The following is a 12,764-nucleotide window of genomic DNA, read 5'->3' as shown; positions in this document are numbered from 1 at the left end:
ATATCCATAAAAGTATGATTTTAACAATTCTATTCTGATTATTTATGTTTCTCTTTTAAAAAATCTAAACCTAGCCTCCAAACCCTCCATGATTTCGATGTCAATGCTTTTATCCAAGCGGTAATATATAAAAAGAGTCAAAATTGGGTTTTTTCTTAATTACCTTAAAAAGTGGTGACTCTAAACTTTGTGACTCTAAACTGAAACGAATTGATTGCAAAAATGCCAAGGCACGAGATAATAGGTCATCTCCTTGGTGAGGCTGTAGCATAAGATAAGTGTTCCGAATTCCACATCCGTGCGGCGCTTGAGTGACATCTCATAAGTGGCATGCATTAATTAGCATATACTTCCACCTATGGAGCAACGTTGTGCTCTATGGCTAAAAAGAAAAATAATAATGTTTTCAATGGCCATTATTGGCTTTAAATAAGACAAATAAAATAATATAAGGCTTAAAATAATTTTTCAATAAAATAAGCTATTGATAAATAACGAATTAGTCTTATATATTCACATCAAAATTAAGCATTACCAACTTAACAAAGCACGCTCAAATGCACAAGAGCTCCCAATTCACAATTAATAATGTATGAATAAGGAAATGTGACGAATAATGAGTTGGTCCATATACAACCAAACTAACTTAAGCCTTTGCCCAACCTAAACTTAAGGTTTGCTATAATTTAATCAAATTTTGGACATTTCAGCAAAATCCTAGTTTTTGGGACCATAATTCTAAAAATAGACATGCAATTGACCATAAAACTAGCAACCAAAATGTCATGAGGTAATTACCAAGGTAATTACTGCATCATAACTATTTGAAAGGCATCCAAGAGCATGTAAATAAGATGGTAAGGGTCTCTTCTAGCTTAACTAAGGTCTCAAGTTCAAACCTTAAGTATGTAACTATATTAAAACTCTTGAGGGAGTGCTTTGCTACCCGTAAAGGTCCTGCTCGGCATGCTTTACATGTATACCAAAAGAAAAGGCTAAAAGTCTAATAGACATTGACTAATGAAAGCTTGCAAATATTAAGATCGATATCAAATCCTTTAATAAAGAGACAGTTATTTTATATGTCAAATCAATCCAAGTTGTTGTAATGACTAAGCTTTATAATTATCTTTTTATAATGTATTTACTTGTATTACTGATAGGCTAAATCCGTGTTAGCTACAATCTAAGGCAGTGTACCTATCGATGCAGTCTAGCACTAATGGCGAGTATCAAGGTCGTATTCCTCGGGAAAGCGAAAGCCCAGAGTTACTTCTTTGTTCTTTGTTATATTAACCTAAAATGGATGATGAATAACTTCTAAACTAGCTATTAACTACGAACTAAATTCTAAGGGAGATGCAGGAGTAATTGATAAGTGAAATAATCAAGACAAGAAGACAAATCCAAAAGGAATCTAAACTAGTTGGCAATCAAACAAAAGATAAAGGATCGGTGAGTCTAATTATGCTACCCGTGGATGAATTCTAATCAATTCTTGCTTTCCCGAGATAACCGAATTCCTAAACCTAATAACCTAAAGTTGGAATCTCTTCCTAACGATTGATTCTTAAATTAGCATTAAGCTTTAATCCGCCTCTATTAAGCTTTGTTAATTCTTAATCCGGCTAGTTAATTATCCTTATCTCTAAGCGATTATTAACTAGCCTTGTTATTCAAAGTTCCAATTGCCAAACGGATTTCTCAATCTCATAAAGCAATCTAAACATCACAATTCACAACGTCTCATGAATAATGCATAATCTTATTAACACGAAAAACAAGAAGAATACAAAACCAACTCAAACAATCCAACAATATAATATCAAACCAACATAGCAAAGAAATCCCAATAGATTTAATCAATTTAGCTAAACATGTTCATGTTTAAAACAATCTAGGAAATCAATTACAATGAAAGAATAATGAAAATAAAACATGTACACCCTTTTCTCTCGAATTGGATGAACACCCAAATCTAGATCTACACTTTGATTAATCTCCCAAACCGCCTCTTGAATTGCTCCACTATCACGGTAACGGAATCTTACGATTCCGGGATTCTTACTCACCGCAACTCTCTCTCTCGCATCAGATTGCAGAAACCGAACCGTACCACTCAGGGCTCAATGTCACTCTTTTTTTTCTCTAAGAAAATGAATTTTTCTTATATATTTAACTCAAAGACGGCCGAGTCCACGCCGGCCGAAACTGCGGATCTCACCGGTAGGGTTTCACCACGCCAGAGCTCCCTGTTGGCTACCACGGCCGCGGTTGCTCTCAGTGTTATCCACCACGCCGCGTCAAGGCCGTGGTGGCTACGAAAATCGTGCCCAAACTATTGTTTTAAAGACCAAGTTTGATGGTTGGTCACGCTGCAGTCTAGGCTGATGGTCGACGACCTTGACTCAGCCGCTCACGTGCAACGCGGGCTCTTGTCCGATCTTGATGAATTCTCGTCCGTTTCCGCACGTATTAATCTATAATTGCTTAAACACCGATGATGGTCCTATAAATGTTCCTGAAATGCAAAAGAACATAAAACACGGGTGATCTGGGAATAAAAGCACAATAATTGCTAAGAATACGCAATAATATGCAAGCAAATATGTGTAAAACTATGCTCATCAATTACCCAATAAAAATAACCAATAATGGAGTTGTAATAGGAAGGCAACAACTTGAGTAAGGAATAACTAGAATTGGTTTTAGACAAAAGAATGTAAATTTGCATCGGCAGGCACCTCTAACATTGTCCTATAAGATCTTATTTTCTTTGCCGCTCTGCAGTTTTAATTTTTCTTTTCTTTTTTTTTAATCTTAATATTTCTTGAATCTTCTTGTGTGTAAAGTGTTTCGAGTATATCTTTTAAACTTGAGAATTTTAACTTTGTGTTGCTCATGTATTGACTAAATCTCATTGTTCCTACTTCTCTTGGTTATTTGTCATGCCAAACTCACCACACCAATTGATGACACCAGTTTTGAGGGTTCTTCTGGCTTAATTCTATAAGACAACAACTAGTGAGTAGGAAGCGTCGATGGGGAGATCAGCTTACCCATTCCAACAATCAAGGCAGATAAAGAAAGAGAGAAAGTAGTGAGATTATGTTTAGAATGAGTAACTTAGGTTTTACTTTATCCATCTTATATATGAGAGCAAGTGGGGTTTTAAGGAATCTCTCATCCTCTTGGTCCAATCAGATGTTGTCACTTATCATGTCCTTATTACTTTGTTCCTAAGCTAACCCGTCAAATCTTTTGGATCGAGTCTATCTGCACAGCCATTTCTAAATAATACAGTAGTGGCGACACATGTAATATGGTGGAATACTGTCCCATGAAAGCGACCTTCAAGACCGCCCTGTTGAATTAAGTAATCGCCATTGTATCGAGCAATTGTTCATCGTACTAGGCCCATTTCTAAATGAGTCGTTCGGTCAAGGGAGCTAGAGAAGCAAAATGATAACATGACCATTAGAAAACAAGATTTTCCACCCAAAATGTCGGGACAATAGGAGAGCGAGGATGACAGCTTTGTATCTCCAACATCAGAGATAATGGGTTCAGAAAGTTACGTACGAATAGGGAAGGTTATGAAGCACCCTTATCCGCATAGGAATGAGCCTAGCCTCCACTAGAATAAATAATTATTTGATGAGCCTAATAGGATTACCTTAACCTAGTCCCCCTACTCATTTTAAACACAAACCTTTTTTATCTTATTTAGCATGTGAGGTTAAGAAATCAAAACTAGCCTAAGGATGAGGTACTTTGGTACCTCAACTAGTTATAGAGGGAAGGTACATTGGTACCCTAACTAGTCCTAACAAAGGTACTTCAGTACATTAGGTTTATCTTCACATGTGAAAGTGACCAAATCGGGATCCAATTTTATTACCTAAGTATAGGCGTCGAATATGTATTATCTTAGCATTTGAGGTGAACACATAATGAAGTGTGGAGAGCTTACATTGGTAAGCTGGATTTATTTTATTATAGGCATGTGGGGTGAACACATAAAAAGCTAGATTGATTTTAGTTACTTAAGCATGTGAGGCGAAAACCTAATGTTATTCAATAAACATCCATAAAAGGGGATGAGGAGAATAGAAGTTAAGAAAGAGATTAAGGGTAAATAGGGCTCTTAGGGGGAATTATTTACAACCACGGCTTTAAATATTTAATTAATCTAAAGTAATCATAAAGTCCAAAAAGACTAGTTAGGGTCCTTAAACCAAAGAATTAAACTTGTTACTTAAGAAGAAAATTAGGTTAGTAAACCAATAATAGTAAATAAAATTGTAAGTATTAAATAAAAAATGAAGTTAAAGGATAAGCATTATTAACCACTGAAATTAATAAACAGAATGCATGACCAACTAATTATGCAAGTAATTAACCAAAAATGTCAAAAATTAACTAAAAGTAGGGTATGGAGGATTAAACTCGAGCGAGTGGCGGATGAGCTCACACGAGTAGAGGCTGAGCTCGTGCGATATTAATTTTCAAAAACCCTAAAAACCACAAAATAGCAAAATTTCATGACAAAATGATAAAAATTGAAAGTCTAGGAGACTGAGCTCACATGAGCACGAAATGACCTCGCGCGAGTGCAGTCCCAAAACCTTAGAAAAATTAAAACAATAAGCAACAGAAGGGGAAAATGGCATAACAAAGGCCTGAAAACCATAAGGTGAGCTGAGGCTCTATAAGCCCTAAAATTCATAAAATGGTAGTATTTTCTTAGAAACGGCACTAATTCAACGGAACTAAGTTGGACTCGCATGAGTATAGGAAGGAACTCACAAAGAGTAAAAAATTAGTTTCATATCAATCAATCATAAAATATTAATAAAAGAAACAAATGAAGAATAGAATGTAAAAAAACTACTAGAACAGCATAAAATATGTAATAAAACTTGATTCAGACCTCAAATGGTGGGCTCCAATGCAAAAATCAAGTTTTTTTGTCTTTGCCGCTATTAGCGATCAGTCTTGGTCTCTAAGGAGACCCGTTGTTCTTCTTTTGGGAAACCTGCTATCAAACATGATATTAACTTTTAAAATGGACTTCAAAGGAAATTATGGTCAACTTTTAAAATTCATGGAGCTTGGTAGAAGGTTGGTTTTTCAATTCACCAAATTTTATGATCTCTTATGTTGTTTATGATAGGAATGTTGTTTTAACAGAAAGGGCTTTTATAGATCCTTTTTGAAGTCTACTTTAGGTTTTGAATCAAGTGCATGGAAAGCTTTACACTAGTATGTTTCTCATAAATTCTTTAGAAATTCTACTTCTACTTCAGAAGCTTCAGGTGCTCATTCGTAGGGATATAGAGTAATGTTATATTTTAGTTAATTTATATTATGTTAATATAATGAAAGGATAGGGTAAGAATACAAAATCTCTTAAATATCCATTGCATTACAACTCCATGAAGATATATTGGACAGAAGATTAATGGTCAATTTAAAACTATTTCGCATAATTGGACAAAAATGAAAATGAAAATAAAAGTTTAGGGACTAAAAGAAAATTAAATGTAAAAAAGGGAAGCGGTCAAATACTGAGACCGGGGAAGGTATGACGGGTGCGATCATACCAGCACTAATGCACCGGATCCCATCAGAACTCCGAAGTTAAACGTGCTTGGGCGAGAGTAGTACTAAGATGGGTGACCTCTTGGGAAGTCGGCTTTTAATCGGTGCTTTATAATTTATTTTAAACTCATGGGGCTGGTTCTTTTGTAGGAGGAGCGGTCAAATCACAGGGGCAGGAAGGTATGGCGGGTGCGATCATACAGCCTTGTGCCGGATCCCATCAGAACTCCGAAGTTAAACGTGCTTGGGCGAGAGTAGTACTAAGATGGGTGACCTCTTGGGAAGTCCTCGTGTTGCACCCCAGGTATTTTTAATCGGTGCTTTATAATTTATTTTAAACTCGCGGGGCTCGTTCTTTTGTAGAGGAGGCGGTCAAATCTGAGGCCAGGGAAGGTGTGGTGCGATCATGCTGGCCAGCTAATGCACCGGATCCCATCAGAACTCCGAAGTTAAACGTGCTTGGGCGAGAGTAGTACTAAGATGGGTGACCTCTTGGGAAGTCCTCGTGTTGCACCCCGGGGCTCGTTCTTTTGTAGAGGAGGGAAGCGGTCAAATACCGAGACCGGGGAAGGTATGACGGGTGCGATCATACCAGCACTAATGCCGGATCCCGTGAACTCGAGTTAAACGTGCTTGGGCGAGAGTAGTACTAAGATGGGTGACCTCTTGGGAAGTCCTCGTGTTGCACCCCAGGTATTTTTAATCGGTGCTTTATAATTTATTTTAAACTCGCGGGGCTCGTTCTTTTGTAGAGGAGGGAAGCGGTCAAATACCGAGACCGGGGAAGGTATGACGGGTGCGATCATACCAGCACTAATGCACCGGATCCCATCAGAACTCCGAAGTTAAGCGTGGCTTGAGGAGAGTAGTACTAAGATGGGTGACCTCTTGGGAAGTCCTCGTGTTGCACCTCAGGAATTTTTAATCAGTGCTTTATAATTTATTTTAAACTCATGGGGCTCGTTCTTTTGTAGAGGAGGCGGTCAAATCTGAGGCAGGGAAGGTGTCGTTCTGAACTCAGAGTTAAGCGTGCAGGGCGAGGTGGTACTAAGATGGGTGACCTCTTGGGAAGTCCTCGTGTTGCACCCCGGGGCTCGTTCTTTTGTGAAGAGGAGGCGGTCAAATCTGGGGCAGGGAAGGTATGGCAGTGCGATCATACACACCTTTAATGGGATCCCATCAGAAGTTAAGCGTGCTTGCAGGCGAGAGTAGTACTAAGATGGGTGACCTCTTGGGAATCCGGTGACCTCAGGAGTTGCCGTAGGGTGTACTTATTTTAGTGCTTAAACTCTGGACTCGTTCTTTTGTCGGTCAAATGGCCAGAAATACCTCGTGTTGCCGGATGAAGGGCAGTTAAGCGTGCTTGAGTAGTACTATGGGTGACCTCTTGGGAAGTCCTCGTGTATTTTTAATCGGTGCTTTATAATTTATTTTAAACTCGCGGGGCTCGTTCTTTTGTAGAGGAGGCGGTCAAATCACAGGGCAGGGAAGGTATGGGATCCCCGGAACTCAGTTAAGCGTGCTTGGGGAGTAGTACTAAGATGGGTGACCTCTTGGGAAGTCCTCGTGTTGCACCGGGCTCGTTCTTTTGTAGGAGGCGGTCAAATGCGATCATACTGGGATCCCATCGAACTCAGAGTTAAGCGTGCTTGGGAGTAGTACTAAGATGGGTGACCTCTTGGGAAGTCCTCGTGTTGCACCCGGTATTTTAATCGGTGCTTTATAATTTATTTTAAACTCGGGGCTCGTTCTTTTGTAGAGGAGGCGGTCAAATCTGGGCAGGGAAGGTATGGCCAGGTGCGATCATACCGGCACTAATGCCGGATCCCATCAGAACTCGAGTTAAGCGTGCTTGGCGAGTAGTACTAAGATGGGTGACCTCTTGGGAAGTCCTCGTGTTGCACCGGTATTTTAATCGGTGCTTTATAATTTATTTTAAACTCGGGGCTCGTTCTTTTTGTAGAGGAGGAGCGGTCAAATCTAGGCAGGGAAGGATATGCGATCATACGGCTGGGATCCCAGAACTCCGAAGTTAAGCGTGCAAAGTGACCTCTAACCTCTTGCCGGATCTTTATAATTTATTTTAAACCATCTTTTGTAGGGGAGGACTCCAGGGTTACCGACCAAACCATGCTTGGGCAGGGAGTAGTACTAAGATGGGTGACCTCTTGGGAAGTCCTCGTGTTGCACCCCGGTATTTTTAATCGGTGCTTTATAATTTATTTTAAACTCGCGGGGCTCGTTCTTTTGTAGAGAGGAGGCGGTCAAATCTGGGGCAGGGAAGGTATGACGGGTGCGATCATACCAGCACTAATGCACCGGATCCCATCAGAACTCCGAAGTTAAACGTGCTTGGGCGAGAGTAGTACTAAGATGGGTGACCTCTTGGGAAGTCCTCGTGTTGCACCCCAGGTATTTTTAATCGGTGCTTTATAATTTATTTTAAACTCGCGGGGCTCGTTCTTTTGGAGAGGAGGCGGTCAAATCTGGGGCCAGGGAAGGTAGCAATATATTTTAGCAGCTAATGCGGATCCCATCGAACTCCAGAAGTTAAGCGTGCTTGGGGAGTAGTACTAAGATGGGTGACCTCTTGGGAAGTCCTCGTGTTTTTAATCGGTGCTTTATAATTTATTTTAAACTCATGGGGCTCGTTCTTTTTGTAGAGGAGGCGGTCAAATCTGGGGCCAGGGAAGGTATGGGGTGATCATACTAATACCGGATCCCATCGGAACTCAGGAAGTTAAGCGTGCTTGGTGAGTAGTACTAAGATGGGTGACCTCTTGAGAAGTCCTCGTGTTGCACCGCAGGTATTTTTAATCGGTGCTTTATAATTTATTTTAAACTCGCGGGGCTCGTTCTTTTGTAGAGGAGGCGGTCAAATCTGAGAACTCAGAAGTTAAGCGTGCTTGGTAGGAGTAGTACTAAGATGGGTGACCTCTTGGGGAGTCCTCGTGTTGCACCAATTTTTAATCGGTGCTTTATAATTTGATTTTAAAACTCGCGGGGCTCGTTCTGTAGAGGAGGGGCAATGGTGATCAAGGGAATATGGCCCGACTAATGCCGGATCCACATGAACTCCGAAGTTAAACGTGCTTGGGCGAGAGTAGTACTAAGATGGGTGACCTCTTGGGAAGTCCTCGTGTTGCACCCCAGGTATTTTTAATCGGTGCTTTATAATTTATTTTAAACTCGCGGGGCTCGTTCTTTTGTAGAGGAGGGAAGCGGTCAAATCTGACAGGGAAGGTATGGCAGTGCGATCATACCGGCACTCTGCCGGATCCCATCGAACTCAGTTAAGCGTGCTTGGGGAGTAGTACTAAGATGGGTGACCTCTTGGGAAGTCCTCGTGTTGCACCAGGTATTTTAATCGGTGCTTTATAATTTATTTTAAACTCGGGGCTCGTTCTTTTGTAGAGGAGGCGGTCAAATCGGGAGGGAAGAATGTATATGCAGATGCGATCATGCAAGCACTAATGCTGGGATCCCTGTCGAACTCGAGTTAAGCGTGCTTGGGGAGTAGTACTAAGATGGGTGACCTCTTGGGAAGTCCTCGTGTTGCACCCGGTATTTTAATCGGTGCTTTATAATTTATTTTAAAGTATTTGTAGAGGAGGGAGGCGGTCAAATCGGATCATGCTTCGAACTCAGAATAAGCGTGCTTTATAAGATTTACCTCTTGGGAACTCATGCGTGAGGCTCGTTCTTTTGTAGAGGAGGAAGATCAGGGCAAGGGAGGACAGGTGCGCGGTCAAATCCTGGGCCTTTTGTAGAGGGGGAAGGTATGGCAGGGGAAGTATGCCAGATGCGATCATACAGCCAGCACTAATGCGTTGGGCGGGGAGTAGTATTAAGATGGGGGATCCCTAGGAATATTTTAAACTCGCGCGGCTCGTTCTTTTATATACAACTCATGAGGGAGAGTTCACAGGGGCAAGGAAAGCGTACCGGCTGCCGGATGGGCAGGAGATGTGCTTGGGCGGTAGTACTAAGATGGGTGACCTCTTGGGAAGTCCTCGTGTTGCACCCGGGTATTTTAATCGGTGCTTTATAATTTAGCTCGTTCTTTAAGTATTGGGGCTCGTTCTTTTGTAGCTTTATAATTTATTTTAAAGTTCTTTTGAGGAGGCGGTCAAATCTGAGGGCAGGGAGGTAGTGCGATCATACCAGCACTAATGCACCGGATCCCATCAGAACTCCGAAGTTAAACGTGCTTGGGCGAGAGTAGTACTAAGATGGGTGACCTCTTGGGAAGTCCTCGTGTTGCACCCCAGGTATTTTTAATCGGTGCTTTATAATTTATTTTAAACTCGCGGGGCTCGTTCTTTTGTAGAGGAGGCGGTCAAATCTGAGGGCAGGGGGAAGGTAGGTGGGTGCGATCATACCACCGGATCCCATGAAACTCGAGAGTTAAGCGTGCTTGGGCGAGTAGTACTAAGAGACCTCTTGGGAGATCCTCGTGTTGCACCCAGTAGTACTAAATGCCGGGATGACCTCTTGGAGAATCCTCGGTGTATTTTTAATCGGTGCCTCATGAGGCTCGTTCTTTTGTAATGCGGACAAATGCTCAGGACAGCGGGCAGGGAAGGTTGATCGCTCCTGCGAGAACTAGTTAAGCTAAGATGGGTGACCTCTTGGGAAGTCCTCGTGTTGCAGTGTTTAATCGGTGCTTTATAATTTATTTTAAACTCGCGGGGCTCGTTCTTTTGTAGAGGAGGAGGCGGTCGAGGCCAGGAAGTATGGGGGTGCGATCATACGGCACTAATGATCCCGGAACTCAGAAGTTAAGCGTGCTTGGGGAGTAGTACTAAGATGGGTGACCTCTTGGGAAGTCCTCGTGTTGCACCCGGGTATTTTAATCGGTGCTTTATAATTTATTTTAAACTCGCACGGCTCGTTCTTTTGTAGAGGAGGGAAGCGGTCAAATCAAGAGGCCAGGGGAAGGTATGGCAGATGCGATCATACCGGCACTAATGCGGATCCATCGAACTCCGAAGTTAAACGTGCTTGGGTGAGAGTAGTACTAAGATGGGTGACCTCTTGGGAAGTCCTCGTGTTGCACCTCAGGTATTTTTAATCTGTGCTTTATAATTTATTTTAAACTCACGCAGCTCGTTCTTTTGTAGAGTGTTCAGAGTAGTTTTGTCGGTGCTTTAAACTCATGAGGCTCGTTCTTTTGTAGAGGAGGCGGTCTGCCGGATCCCATCGAACTCAAGTTAAGCGTGCTTGGGGAGTAGTACTAAGATGGGTGACCTCTTGGGAAGTCCTCGTGTTGCACCCGAGGTATTTTTAATCGGTGCTTTATAATTTATTTTAAACTCGCGGGGCTCGTTCTTTTGTAGAGGAGGCGGTCAAATCAGGGAAGGTATGGCGGGGTCGATCATACCGGCACTAATGCCAGGATCCCATCGAACTCAAGTTAGCGTGCTTGGGCGAGAGTGCGATCATGCACCCCGGTTGCACTGTAGATGCGGTCACAGGGCTGTGGCGGGTCGATCATACCGGCACCAATTCATCGAAGTTAAGCGTGCTTGGGGAGTAGTACTAAGATGGGTGACCTCTTGGGAAGTCCTCGTGTTGCACCCGGGTATTTTAATCGGTGCTTTATAATTTATTTTAAACTCATGGGGCTCGTTCTTTTGTAGGAGGGAGCGGTCAAATCAGGGGCTAAGATGGGTGACCTCAGGGAAGGTATGGTACGGTGCGATTTAATCGGATTGAACTCAGAAGTTAAGCGTGCTTGGCGTAGTACTAAGATGGGTGTGTTGCACCCAATTGTATTTTTAAATCCTCGTGTTGCACCCAGCTTTATAATTTATTTTGTAAACTCATGGGGAACTCTCGTTCTTTTGTTCAAATGTACCGATCATACGGCACTAATGCCTAGGATCATCGAACTCAGAGTTAAGCGTGCTTGGGGAGTAGTACTAAGATGGGTGACCTCTTGGGAAGTCCTCGTGTTGCACTTATATTAGGAACTCATGATCTGTAGAGGAGGGAGGCGGCCGTTCTCAGTGGCGTGCTTGGGCGGAGTAGTACTAAGATGGGTGACCTCTTGGGAAGTCTCGTATTTTAATCGGTGCTTTATAATTTATTTTTAAACTTCATGAGGGAAGGGGTCAAATCTGCAGGGAAGGTATGACGGGTGCGATCATACCAGCACTAATGCACCGGATCCCATCGAACTCGAGTTAAGCGTGCTTGGGGAGTAGTACTAAGATGGGTGACCTCTTGGGAAGTCCTCGTGTTTAATCGGTGCTTTATAATTTATTTTAAACTCGCGGGGCTCGTTCTTTTGTAGAGGAGGGAAGCGGTCAAATCTGAGGCAGGGAAGTGCCAGTGCGATCATACGGTGCTAATGCAGGATCCCATGAACTCAAGTTAAACGTGCTTGGGCGAGAGTAGTACTAAGATGGGTGACCTCTTGGGAAGTCCTCGTGTTGCACCCCAGGTATTTTTAATCGGTGCTTTATAATTTATTTTAAACTCGCGGGGCTCGTTCTTTTGTAGAGGAGGGAAGCGGTCAAATACCGAGACCGGGGAAGGTATGACGGGTGCGATCATACCAGCACTAATGCACCGGATCCCATCAGAACTCCGAAGTTAAACGTGCTTGGGCGAGAGTAGTACTAAGATGGGTGACCTCTTGGGAAGTCCTCGTGTTGCACCCCAGGTATTTTTAATCGGTGCTTTATAATTTATTTTAAACTCGCGGGGCTCGTTCTTTTGTAGAGGAGGCGGTCAAATCACAGGGCATGGGGCTCGTTCTTTTGTAGAGAGGAGGTATGGCGGTGCGATCATCATCGTACAGGCACTAATGCCGGATCCCATCGAACTCAGAAGTTAAGCGTGCTTGGGGAGTAGTACTAAGATGGGTGACCTCTTGGGAAGTCCTCGTGTTGCACCAGGAATTTTAACGATTTATATTTTATTTTAAACTTGCGTATTTTTAATCGGTGCTTTATAATTTATTTTAAAGAACTTTTGTAGAGAGGAGGCGGTCAGTCTAAGATGGGCAGGGATCTGCTTGCATAATACTTACGGCTCCTTTTTGTAGAGAGGAAGCGGTTAAATCTCACAGGGCAAGGAGGTGATGGGTGTGATCATACCGGCCTGGCGTGCGAACTCAGAACTCGGTTAAGCGTGCTTGAGTAGTACTAAGA

The 12,764-nt window shown here is 42.4% G+C and overlaps 5 non-coding genes and 6 pseudogenes across 5 annotated transcripts; all 11 read left to right on the top strand.

The window, feature by feature from the left end:
• Nucleotides 1–5,592: 5,592 nt before the first annotated feature.
• LOC112534161 lies at nucleotides 5,593–5,715 on the top strand (annotated as a pseudogene).
• A 76-nt stretch (nucleotides 5,716–5,791) lies between these two features.
• LOC112534170 lies at nucleotides 5,792–5,906 on the top strand (annotated as a pseudogene).
• A 94-nt stretch (nucleotides 5,907–6,000) lies between these two features.
• LOC112534181 lies at nucleotides 6,001–6,121 on the top strand. The gene has a single exon (XR_003078486.2). It is a non-coding gene; the product is annotated as a 5S ribosomal RNA (ribosomal RNA).
• Nucleotides 6,122–6,182: 61 nt separating this feature from the next.
• Nucleotides 6,183–6,295, top strand: LOC112534164 (annotated as a pseudogene).
• Nucleotides 6,296–6,398: 103 nt separating this feature from the next.
• Nucleotides 6,399–6,517, top strand: LOC112534163. The gene has a single exon (XR_003078470.2). It is a non-coding gene; the product is annotated as a 5S ribosomal RNA (ribosomal RNA).
• An 882-nt stretch (nucleotides 6,518–7,399) lies between these two features.
• LOC125369022 lies at nucleotides 7,400–7,511 on the top strand (annotated as a pseudogene).
• Nucleotides 7,512–7,895: 384 nt separating this feature from the next.
• LOC125369026 lies at nucleotides 7,896–8,014 on the top strand. The gene has a single exon (XR_007214518.1). It is a non-coding gene; the product is annotated as a 5S ribosomal RNA (ribosomal RNA).
• Nucleotides 8,015–9,754: 1,740 nt separating this feature from the next.
• Nucleotides 9,755–9,873, top strand: LOC125369029. Its single transcript, XR_007214519.1, has one exon. It is a non-coding gene; the product is annotated as a 5S ribosomal RNA (ribosomal RNA).
• A 679-nt stretch (nucleotides 9,874–10,552) lies between these two features.
• On the top strand, nucleotides 10,553–10,666 carry LOC125369020 (annotated as a pseudogene).
• Nucleotides 10,667–11,938: 1,272 nt separating this feature from the next.
• On the top strand, nucleotides 11,939–12,050 carry LOC125369025 (annotated as a pseudogene).
• Nucleotides 12,051–12,153: 103 nt separating this feature from the next.
• Nucleotides 12,154–12,272, top strand: LOC125369019. Its single transcript, XR_007214517.1, has one exon. It is a non-coding gene; the product is annotated as a 5S ribosomal RNA (ribosomal RNA).
• Nucleotides 12,273–12,764: the final 492 nt, after the last annotated feature.

This window comes from Ricinus communis, unplaced genomic scaffold (genome assembly GCF_019578655.1).
Source record: "Ricinus communis isolate WT05 ecotype wild-type unplaced genomic scaffold, ASM1957865v1 Ctg45, whole genome shotgun sequence".
NCBI classification, from domain to species: domain Eukaryota; kingdom Viridiplantae; phylum Streptophyta; class Magnoliopsida; order Malpighiales; family Euphorbiaceae; genus Ricinus; species Ricinus communis.
This window is presented reverse-complemented; position numbering and strand designations above follow the sequence as displayed.